Source organism: Pseudophryne corroboree, chromosome 2 (genome assembly GCF_028390025.1).
Source record: "Pseudophryne corroboree isolate aPseCor3 chromosome 2, aPseCor3.hap2, whole genome shotgun sequence".
Classification (NCBI taxonomy): domain Eukaryota; kingdom Metazoa; phylum Chordata; class Amphibia; order Anura; family Myobatrachidae; genus Pseudophryne; species Pseudophryne corroboree.
In genome coordinates, this window is record NC_086445.1 from 362,792,901 (window position 1) to 362,803,842 (window position 10,942).

Consider the following 10,942-nt stretch of genomic DNA (forward strand, 5'->3'; position numbering starts at 1 on the left):
GTAAGGGAGACATATATATGACTTACCATGGATGGGGGCTTACTCTATGTTTGCAAATGTATGTAACCTAGATCTCTGCATTACTATTATCATGTACTAACCTGCCATCATGATATGAGGTTGTTGTGGATCCACCTCGGGACCTTAGGCCTAAATGGAGCGAATATAAAGTGGAGAGTTCTTATGAGATTCTGACTCGTAGCGTGGACCATCAGGTATTGTATATTTAGTTATTGTGGTGGTATCCTGATATCCAGGAGTAGGACCAGGATACAGGACTGGACTCTGAGAATGGGAAGACCTGGCACTGGTTGTTGTGAAAGCAACCCACAGACATGACTCAGACACAGAACCCACTAATGGACACTCAGAAAATCTCACCACGGAGACTCAGAACCACATAGCAGTACTGAACCTGAACCACATAGCAGTACTGAACCTAGACCCGAATTCAGTACTCAGAATCTCTCAGAGATAGCAAACTCAAACTGTCTGCCAATAGGACTGGACAGCCTGGAATTTCCCTCTGACCGAACCCCAGTAACTAGAACCAGGAATGGAACTCAGAAACTGGATATTAGAATATAGAGAACAGACCCAGTTCAGCTGACCTGAAACTTTCATCCTGACCACATTCCTGGAAATGAACCCAGTTGAGATATGGAACCAGTCCCAGCTGCCTGTACCCAGAACAGGAAACCTGCCACTGACTGACAGTATAGTGTGACCAGTGATCCTCGCGGCAGCAGGTGACCACAGCAATGTCAGAATTCCTGGAGCAAGAGACAAGCTCAGGTATCTGTGTGCCAATGCTGGGTACTGACGAACTGGCATGGACAGGCACTGGTAGGACAGCAGGGACTGGATACAACATATGGAACCACAGAAGTCACTGAGAGAGAGTAGTAATGACAGTAGGAACTGAAGCCAGGAATGAATCTCCAAACAAACACTTACACTATACTGGCACTGGAGAAGTGAAATTGGCAGGTTTTAATATTGATTGGTGACTATTGATTGGTGCTGTGGATCACCAGAGCGTGGCTGCTGCAGGTAAAAGATCAGTGGTTAACTGACAGACTCCAAAATGGCCACGCTCATGTTGCTGTTCTGATGTTTACAGCCAATGCTGTGGTGATGGGGAGAAGCAGGGAGCACAGTGATGTAGCACCACCAGACATGATAAGTGGGGCATGTGACCCCTGCACCAGCAGATTTGTGGTGTACTTTAGGCTGACCATATTATCCCTTTAACCTGGGACACTCAAGAAAACCAGGTGAAATGCAGGCTTGTAGTCAGCCAGCCATAGAACCTGTGTAATTCATGAGTGTCCCAGGTTAAAGGGATAATATGGTCAGCCTATGTAGTTCATCCGACGACCCTGGACCCTACTATGCATAGGTAAAACTACGAGACAATATAAAGAAAGGCTGGCCCTACACTGGTCTATCATTAGGGTGGCCATCGAGGACAAGGATAAATCAGTGGCAATACATTTGAAAGAATTCCGACATGGGGCGAGATGTAATGAACTCCGAGTCCGGCGGCTGTGCGGGATGCCTACTACATGATTGCCCCTTTAAAAAACCGTCAGAGTTCGGCAAGCATTCTGCACAGCCGCCAGACTCGGAGTTCATTACACCCCGTCTATGGGGTTGCAACACTGTAGAAAATTGACTGTGTGCCACCACCCACCAAAAGCTCTCCTTTGTCTGGATGCACATTAGATCCACAGGCTTAACACCGTGGCCCTGTATGGTGTGAATGAGTTACTATCTCTCAATTGTTGCTTATTATCTTTGTGCTTTTTGCAGCTGATATGTCTGGCACCTTGGCACTCACATGATATGGTGTGACATGTCACACTGCATTTAAGGCCATAGTCTTCAGTGGTTCTGTCTAATACATTCAGTTTGGCACGGGTTGCCAAGTCCTTATAGCTCACATAAGGTTACTTTATTCTTGATGGAGATGTGATTTTGTCCCATAGTTCTATATTATATCTTTATTTATTTACATACAGATTTTAACTGCCACTCGCACTTTCTTTACATCCCTTGCAACGGGAATACCATTTATCTTCACATATGGGGAATTCAATTAGTTGCAGTAAATTACCACTGCTAATTGATCTATGGGGTTATTCAGTTGTTTCTAATAGCCTGCATTGCCAAAGATTTTTTTCACCGTTAAGTGCCGTTTTTTTGTGGCCGCAATCGCGAAGGCACATGGATCTGGGACTTTATCCCAGAACCTATGTGTTTTCACCCAACAGCGGTAAAGTTTTCAGGCGGTAAAAATGTGGGGTGGGGGGTAATCGAATTACCTGAGAAAATAAATAACATTATAACATTTGCGGCAAAGTCCAGTTTTTACCGCGCTGAAAATGATCAGGTACAGAGACTGCTCCTCCATCCCCCTGCCTCATGCCTTGACCATCTCTGCTTTGCTTACACCCTGCCATCAGGCTACCTCCTGCCTGCTTGCACCTCATGTCATCTGTCTGTCGCCCCTTCCTACTAGATTGTTAGCTCCTCAGAGCAGGGCCCTCTTTCCTCTTGTTTTTAAAACCCTCTTCTCAACACATTTCACTCATAGCTCTCTCCTGCTCAGCAACCATCTTTACCCGCTTTTTCTACTGCTGGTAAGGGCTCATCTCTATCTATGGCCACCTCTATCTACGGCCAAGTAGTATGATGATTACTCCCTCGCTACTTACATCTTAGCTGTATTATGGAGGTCATTCCGAGTTGTTCGCTCGCAAGGCGATTTTAGCAGTATTGCACACGCTAAGCTGCCGCCTACTGGGAGTGAATCTTAGCTTCTTAAAATTGCGAACGATGTATTCGCAATATTGCGATTACAAACTTCTTAGCAGTTTCAGAGTAGCTTCTGACTTACTCGGCATCTGCGATCAGTTCAGTGCTTGTCGTTCCTGGTTTGACGTCACAAATACACCCAGCGTTCGCCAAGACACTCCCCCCTTTCTGCAGCCACTCCCGCGTTTTTTCCGGAAACGTAGCGTTTTTTCCCACACGCCCTTAAAACGGCCTGTTTCCGCCCAGTAACACCCATTTCCTGTCAATCACACTACGATCGCCGGAGCGAAGAAAAAGCCGTGAGTAAAAATACTATCTTCATAGCAAAATTACTTGGCGCAGTCGCAGTGCGGATATTGCGCATGCGCACTAAGCGGAAAATCACTGCGATGCGAAGAAATTTACTGAGCGAACGACTCGGAATGAGGGCCTAAGGAGGTCATTCCGAGTTGTTCGCTCGCAAGGCGATTTTAGCAGAGTTGCTCACGCTAAGCCGCCGCCTACTGGGAGTGAATCTTAGCATCTTAAAATTGCGAACAAATTTTTTTCACGGGTCCGAGCAGACTCGGATCCTCCCGCCTTGCTCGGTTAACCCGAGCGCGCCCGAACGTCATCATGACGCTGTCGGATTCTCGCGAGACTCGGATTCTATATAAGGAGCCGCGCGTCGCCGCCATTTTCACACGTGCATTGAGATTGATAGGGAGAGGACGTGGCTGGCGTCCTCTCCATTTAGATTAGAAGAGAGAGAGAGAGAGAGAGATTGACCTGATTTACTGGAGCTTAGGAGTACTGTAGAAGTGTAGAGAGTGCAGAGTTTACTAGTGACTGACCACAGTGACCACCAGACAGTGCAGTTTTATTTAATATATCCGTTCTCTGCCTGAAAAAAACGATACACACAGTGACTCAGTCACATACCATATCTGTGTGCACTGCTCAGCCCAGTGTGCTGCATCATCTATGTATATATATCTGACTGTGCTCAGCTCACACAGCTTATAATTGTGGGGGAGACTGGGGAGCACTGCAGTGCCAGTTATAGGTTATAGCAGGAGCCAGGAGTACATATTATATTAAAATTAAACAGTGCACACTTTTGCTGCAGGAGTGCCACTGCCAGTGTGACTGACCAGTGACCTGTCCACACTGACCACCAGTATAGTTAGTAGTATACTATATTGTGATTGCCTGAAAAAGTTAAACACTCGTCGTGTGACTTCACTTGTGTGGTGTTTTTTTTTTTATTCTATAAAAAACTCATTCTGCTGACAGACAGTGTCCAGCAGGTCCGTCATTATATAATATATACCTGTCCGGCTGCAGTAGTGATTTATATATATTTTTTATATCATTATTTATCATCCAGTCGCAGCAGACACAGTACGGTAGTTCACGGCTGTAGCTACCTCTGTGTCGGCACTCGGCAGTCCATCCATAATTGTATACCACCTACCCGTGGTTTTTTTTTCTTTCTTCTTTATACATACATACTACTACATCTCTTTATCAACCAGTCTATATTAGCAGCAGACACAGTACAGTACGGTAGTCCACGGCTGTAGCTACCTCTGTGTCGGCACTCGGCAGTCCGTCCATAATTGTATACCACCTACCCGTGTTTTTTTTTTCTTTCTTCTTTATACATACATACTACTACATCTCTTTATCAACCAGTCTATATTAGCAGCAGACACAGTACAGTACGGTAGTTCACGGCTGTAGCTACCTCTGTGTCGGCACTCGGCAGTCCGTCCATAATTGTATACCACCTACCCGAGGTTTTTTTTTCTTTCTTCTTTATACATACATACTACTACATCTCTTTATCAACCAGTCTATATTAGCAGCAGACACAGTACAGTACGGTAGTCCACGGCTGTAGCTACCTCTGTGTCGGCACTCGGCAGTCCGTCCATAATTGTATACCACCTACCCGTGGTTTTTTTTTCTTTCTTCTTTATACATACATACTACTACATCTCTTTATCAACCAGTCTATATTAGCAGCAGACACAGTACAGTACGGTAGTTCACGGCTGTAGCTACCTCTGTGTCGGCACTCGGCAGTCCGTCCATAATTGTATACCACCTACCCGAGGTTTTTTTTTCTTTCTTCTTTATACATACATACTACTACATCTCTTTATCAACCAGTCTATATTAGCAGCAGACACAGTACAGTACGGTAGTCCACGGCTGTAGCTACCTCTGTGCCGGCACTCGGCAGTCCGTCCATAATTGTATACCACCTACCTGTGGTTTTTTTTTCTTTCTTCTTTATACATACATACTACTACATCTCTTTATCAACCAGTCTATATTAGCAGCAGACACAGTACAGTACGGTAGTTCACGGCTGTAGCTACCTCTGTGTCGGCACTCGGCAGTCCGTCCATAATTGTATACCACCTACCCGTGGTTTTTTTTTCTTTCTTCTTTATACATACATACTACTACATCTCTTTATCAACCAGTCTATATTAGCAGCAGACACAGTACAGTACGGTAGTCCACGGCTGTAGCTACCTCTGTGTCGGCACTCGGCAGTCCGTCCATAATTGTATACCACCTACCCGTGGTTTTTTTTTCTTTCTTCTTTATACATACATACTACTACATCTCTTTATCAACCAGTCTATATTAGCAGCAGACACAGTACAGTACGGTAGTTCACGGCTGTAGCTACCTCTGTGTCGGCACTCGGCAGTCCGTCCATAATTGTATACCACCTACCCGAGGTTTTTTTTCTTTCTTCTTTATACATACATACTACTACATCTCTTTATCAACCAGTCTATATTAGCAGCAGACACAGTACAGTACGGTAGTCCACGGCTGAAGCTACCTCTGTGTCGGCACTCGGCAGTCCGTCCATAATTGTATACCACCTACCCGAGGTTTTTTTTTCTTTCTTCTTTATACATACATACTACTACATCTCTTTATCAACCAGTCTATATTAGCAGCAGACACAGTACAGTACGGTAGTTCACGGCTGTAGCTACCTCTGTGTCGGCACTCGGCAGTCCGTCCATAATTGTATACCACCTACCCGTGGTTTTTTTTTCTTTCTTCTTTATACATACATACTACTACATCTCTTTATCAACCAGTCTATATTAGCAGCAGACACAGTACAGTACGGTAGTCCACGGCTGTAGCTACCTCTGTGTCGGCACTCGGCAGTCCGTCCATAATTGTATACTAGTATCCATCCATCCATCTCCATTGTTTACCTGAGGTGCCTTTTAGTTGTGCCTATTAAAATATGGAGAACAAAAATGTTGAGGTTCCAAAATTAGGGAAAGATCAAGATCCACTTCCACCTCGTGCTGAAGCTGCTGCCACTAGTCATGGCCGAGACGATGAAATGCCACCAACGTCGTCTGCCAAGGCCGATGCCCAATGTCATAGTACAGAGCATGTCAAATCCAAAACACCAAATATCAGTAAAAAAAGGACTCCAAAACCTAAAATAAAATTGTCGGAGGAGAAGCGTAAACTTGCCAATATGCCATTTACCACACGGAGTGGCAAGGAACGGCTGAGGCCCTGGCCTATGTTCATGGCTAGTGGTTCAGCTTCACATGAGGATGGAGGCACTCAGCCTCTCGCTAGAAAAATGAAAAGACTCAAGCTGGCAAAAGCAGTAGCACCGCAAAGAACTGTGCGTTCTTCGAAATCCCAAATCCACAAGGAGAGTCCAATTGTGTCGGTTGCGATGCCTGACCTTCCCAACACTGGACGTGAAGAGCATGCGCCTTCCACCATTTGCATGCCCCCTGCAAGTACTGGAAGGAGCACCCGCAGTCCAGTTCCTGATAGTCAGATTGAAGATGTCAGTGTTGAAGTACACCCGGATGAGGAGGATATGGGTGTTGCTGGCGCTGGGGAGGAAATTGACCAGGAGGATTCTGATGGTGAGGTGGTTTGTTTAAGTCAGGCACCCGGGGAGACACCTGTTGTCCGTGGGAGGAATATGGCCATTGACATGCCTGGTGAAAATACCAAAAAAATCAGCTCTTCGGTGTGGAGGTATTTCAACAGAAATGCGGACAACAGGTGTCAAGCCGTGTGTTCCCTTTGTCAAGCTGTAATAAGTAGGGGTAAGGACGTTAACCACCTCGGAACATCCTCCCTTATACGTCACCTGCAGCGCATTCATAATAAGTCAGTGACAAGTTCAAAAACTTTGGGTGACAGCGGAAGCAGTCCACTGACCAGTAAATCCCTTCCTCTTGTAACCAAGCTCACGCAAACCACCCCACCAACTCCCTCAGTGTCAATTTCCTCCTTCCCCAGGAATGCCAATAGTCCTGCAGGCCATGTCACTGGCAATTCTGATGATTCCTCTCCTGCCTGGGATTCCTCCGATGCATCCTTGCGTGTAACGCCTACTGCTGCTGGCGCTGCTGTTGTTGCTGCTGGGAGTCGATGGTCATCCCAGAGGGGAAGTCGTAAGACCACTTTTACTACTTCCACCAAGCAATTGACTGTCCAACAGTCCTTTGCGAGGAAGATGAAATATCACAGCAGTCATCCTACTGCAAAGCGGATAACTGAGGCCTTGGCATCCTGGGTGGTGAGAAACGTGGTTCCGGTATCCATCATTACTGCAGAGCCAACTAGAGACTTGTTGGAGGTACTGTGTCCCCGGTACCAAATACCATCTAGGTTCCATTTCTCTAGGCAGGCGATACCGAAAATGTACACAGACCTCAGAAAAAGAGTCACCAGTGTCCTAAAAAATGCAGCTGTACCCAATGTCCACTTAACCACGGACATGTGGACAAGTGGAGCAGGGCAGGGTCAGGACTATATGACTGTGACAGCCCACTGGGTAGATGTATGGACTCCCGCCGCAAGAACAGCAGCGGCGGCACCAGTAGCAGCATCTCGCAAACGCCAACTCTTTCCTAGGCAGGCTACGCTTTGTATCACCGCTTTCCAGAATACGCACACAGCTGAAAACCTCTTACGGCAACTGAGGAAGATCATCGCGGAATGGCTTACCCCAATTGGACTCTCCTGTGGATTTGTGGCATCGGACAACGCCAGCAATATTGTGTGTGCATTAAATATGGGCAAATTCCAGCACGTCCCATGTTTTGCACATACCTTGAATTTGGTGGTGCAGAATTTTTTAAAAAACGACAGGGGCGTGCAAGAGATGCTGTCGGTGGCCAGAAGAATTGCGGGACACTTTCGGCGTACAGGCACCACGTACAGAAGACTGGAGCACCACCAAAAACTACTGAACCTGCCCTGCCATCATCTGAAGCAAGAAGTGGTAACGAGGTGGAATTCAACCCTCTATATGCTTCAGAGGTTGGAGGAGCAGCAAAAGGCCATTCAAGCCTATACAATTGAGCACGATATAGGAGGTGGAATGCACCTGTCTCAAGCGCAGTGGAGAATGATTTCAACGTTGTGCAAGGTTCTGCTGCCCTTTGAACTTGCCACACGTGAAGTCAGTTCAGACACTGCCAGCCTGAGTCAGGTCATTCCCCTCATCAGGCTTTTGCAGAAGAAGCTGGAGACATTGAAGGAGGAGCTAACACGGAGCGATTCCGCTAGGCATGTGGGACTTGTGGATGGAGCCCTTAATTCGCTTAACAAGGATTCACGGGTGGTCAATCTGTTGAAATCAGAGCACTACATTTTGGCCACCATGCTCGATCCTAGATTTAAAGCCTACCTTGGATCTCTCTTTCCGGCAGACACAAGTCTGCTGGGGTTGAAAGACCTGCTGGTGAGAAAATTGTCAAGTCAAGCGGAACGCGACCTGTCAACATCTCCTCCTTCACATTCTCCCGCAACTGGGGGTGCGAGGAAAAGGCTCAGAATTCCGAGCCCACCCGCTGGCGGTGATGCAGGGCAGTCTGGAGCGACTGCTGATGCTGACATCTGGTCCGGACTGAAGGACCTGACAACGATTACGGACATGTCGTCTACTGTCACTGCATATGATTCTCTCACCATTGAAAGAATGGTGGAGGATTATATGAGTGACCGCATCCAAGTAGGCACGTCACACAGTCCATACTTATACTGGCAGGAAAAAGAGGCAATTTGGAGGCCCTTGCACAAACTGGCTTTATTCTACCTAAGTTGCCCTCCCACAAGTGTGTACTCCGAAAGAGTGTTTAGTGCCACTGCTCACCTTGTCAGCAATCGGCGTACGAGGTTACATCCAGAAAATGTGGAGAAGATGATGTTCATTAAAATGAATTATAATCAATTCCTCCGCGGAGACATTGACCAGCAGCAATTGCCTCCACTAAGTACACAGGGAGCTGAGATGGTGGATTCCAGTGGGGACGAATTGATAATCTGTGAGGAGGGGGATGTACACGGTGATATATCGGAGGATGATGATGAGGTGGACATCTTGCCTCTGTAGAGCCAGTTTGTGCAAGGAGAGATTAATTGCTTCTTTTTTGGGGGGGGTCCAAACCAACCCGTCATATCAGTCACAGTCGTGTGGCAGACCCTGTCACTGAAATGATGGGTTGGTTAAAGTGTGCATGTCCTGTTTTGTTTATACAACATAAGGGTGGGTGGGAGGGCCCAAGGACAATACCATCTTGCACCTCTTTTTTCTTTTATTTTTCTTTGCGTCATGTGCTGTTTGGGGAGGGTTTTTTGGAAGGGCCATCCTGCGTGACACTGCAGTGCCACTCCTAGATGGGCCCGGTGTTTGTGTCGGCCACTAGGGTCGCTAATCTTACTCACACAGCTACCTCATTGCGCCTCTTTTTTTCTTTGCGTCATGTGCTGTTTGGGGAGGGTTTTTTGGAAGGGACATCCTGCGTGACACTGCAGTGCCACTCCTAAATGGGCCCGGTGTTTGTGTCGGCCACTAGGGTCGCTAATCTTACTCACACAGCTACCTCATTGCGCCTCTTTTTTTCTTTGCGTCATGTGCTGTTTGGGGAGGGTTTTTTGGAAGGGACATCCTGCGTGACACTGCAGTGCCACTCCTAAATGGGCCCGGTGTTTGTGTCGGCCACTACGGTCGCTAATCTTACTCACACAGCTACCTCATTGCGCCTCTTTTTTTCTTTGCGTCATGTGCTGTTTGGGGAGGGTTTTTTGGAAGGGACATCCTGCGTGACACTGCAGTGCCACTCCTAGATGGGCCCGGTGTTTGTGTCGGCCACTAGGGTCGCTAATCTTACTCACACAGCTACCTCATTGCGCCTCTTTTTTTCTTTGCGTCATGTGCTGTTTGGGGAGGGTTTTTTGGAAGGGACATCCTGCGTGACACTGCAGTGCCACTCCTAAATGGGCCCGGTGTTTGTGTCGGCCACTACGGTCGCTAATCTTACTCACACAGCTACCTCATTGCGCCTCTTTTTTTCTTTGCGTCATGTGCTGTTTGGGGAGGGTTTTTTGGAAGGGACATCCTACGTGACACTGCAGTGCCACTCCTAGATGGGCCCGGTGTTTGTGTCGGCCACTAGGGTCGCTAATCTTACTCACACAGCTACCTCATTGCGCCTCTTTTTTTCTTTGCGTCATGTGCTGTTTGGGGAGGGTTTTTTGGAAGGGACATCCTGCGTGACACTGCAGTGCCACTCCTAAATGGGCCCGGTGTTTGTGTCGGCCACTACGGTCGCTAATCTTACTCACACAGCTACCTCATTGCGCCTCTTTTTTTCTTTGCGTCATGTGCTGTTTGGGGAGGGTTTTTTGGAAGGGACATCCTGCGTGACACTGCAGTGCCACTCCTAAATGGGCCCGGTGTTTGTGTCGGCCACTAGGGTCGCTTATCTTACTCACACAGTCAGCTACCTCATTGCGCCTCTTTTTTTCTTTGCGTCATGTGCTGTTTGGGGAGTGTTTTTTGGAAGGGCCATCCTGCGTGACACTGCAGTGCCACTCCTAGATGGGCCCGGTGTTTGTGTCGGCCACTAGGGTCGCTAATCTTACTCACACAGCTACCTCATTGCGCCTCTTTTTTTCTTTGCGTCATGTGCTGTTTGGGGAGGGTTTTTTGGAAGGGACATCCTGCGTGACACTGCAGTGCCACTCCTAAATGGGCCCGGTGTTTGTGTCGGCCACTAGGGTCGCTAATCTTACTCACACAGCTACCTCATTGCGCCTCTTTTTTTCT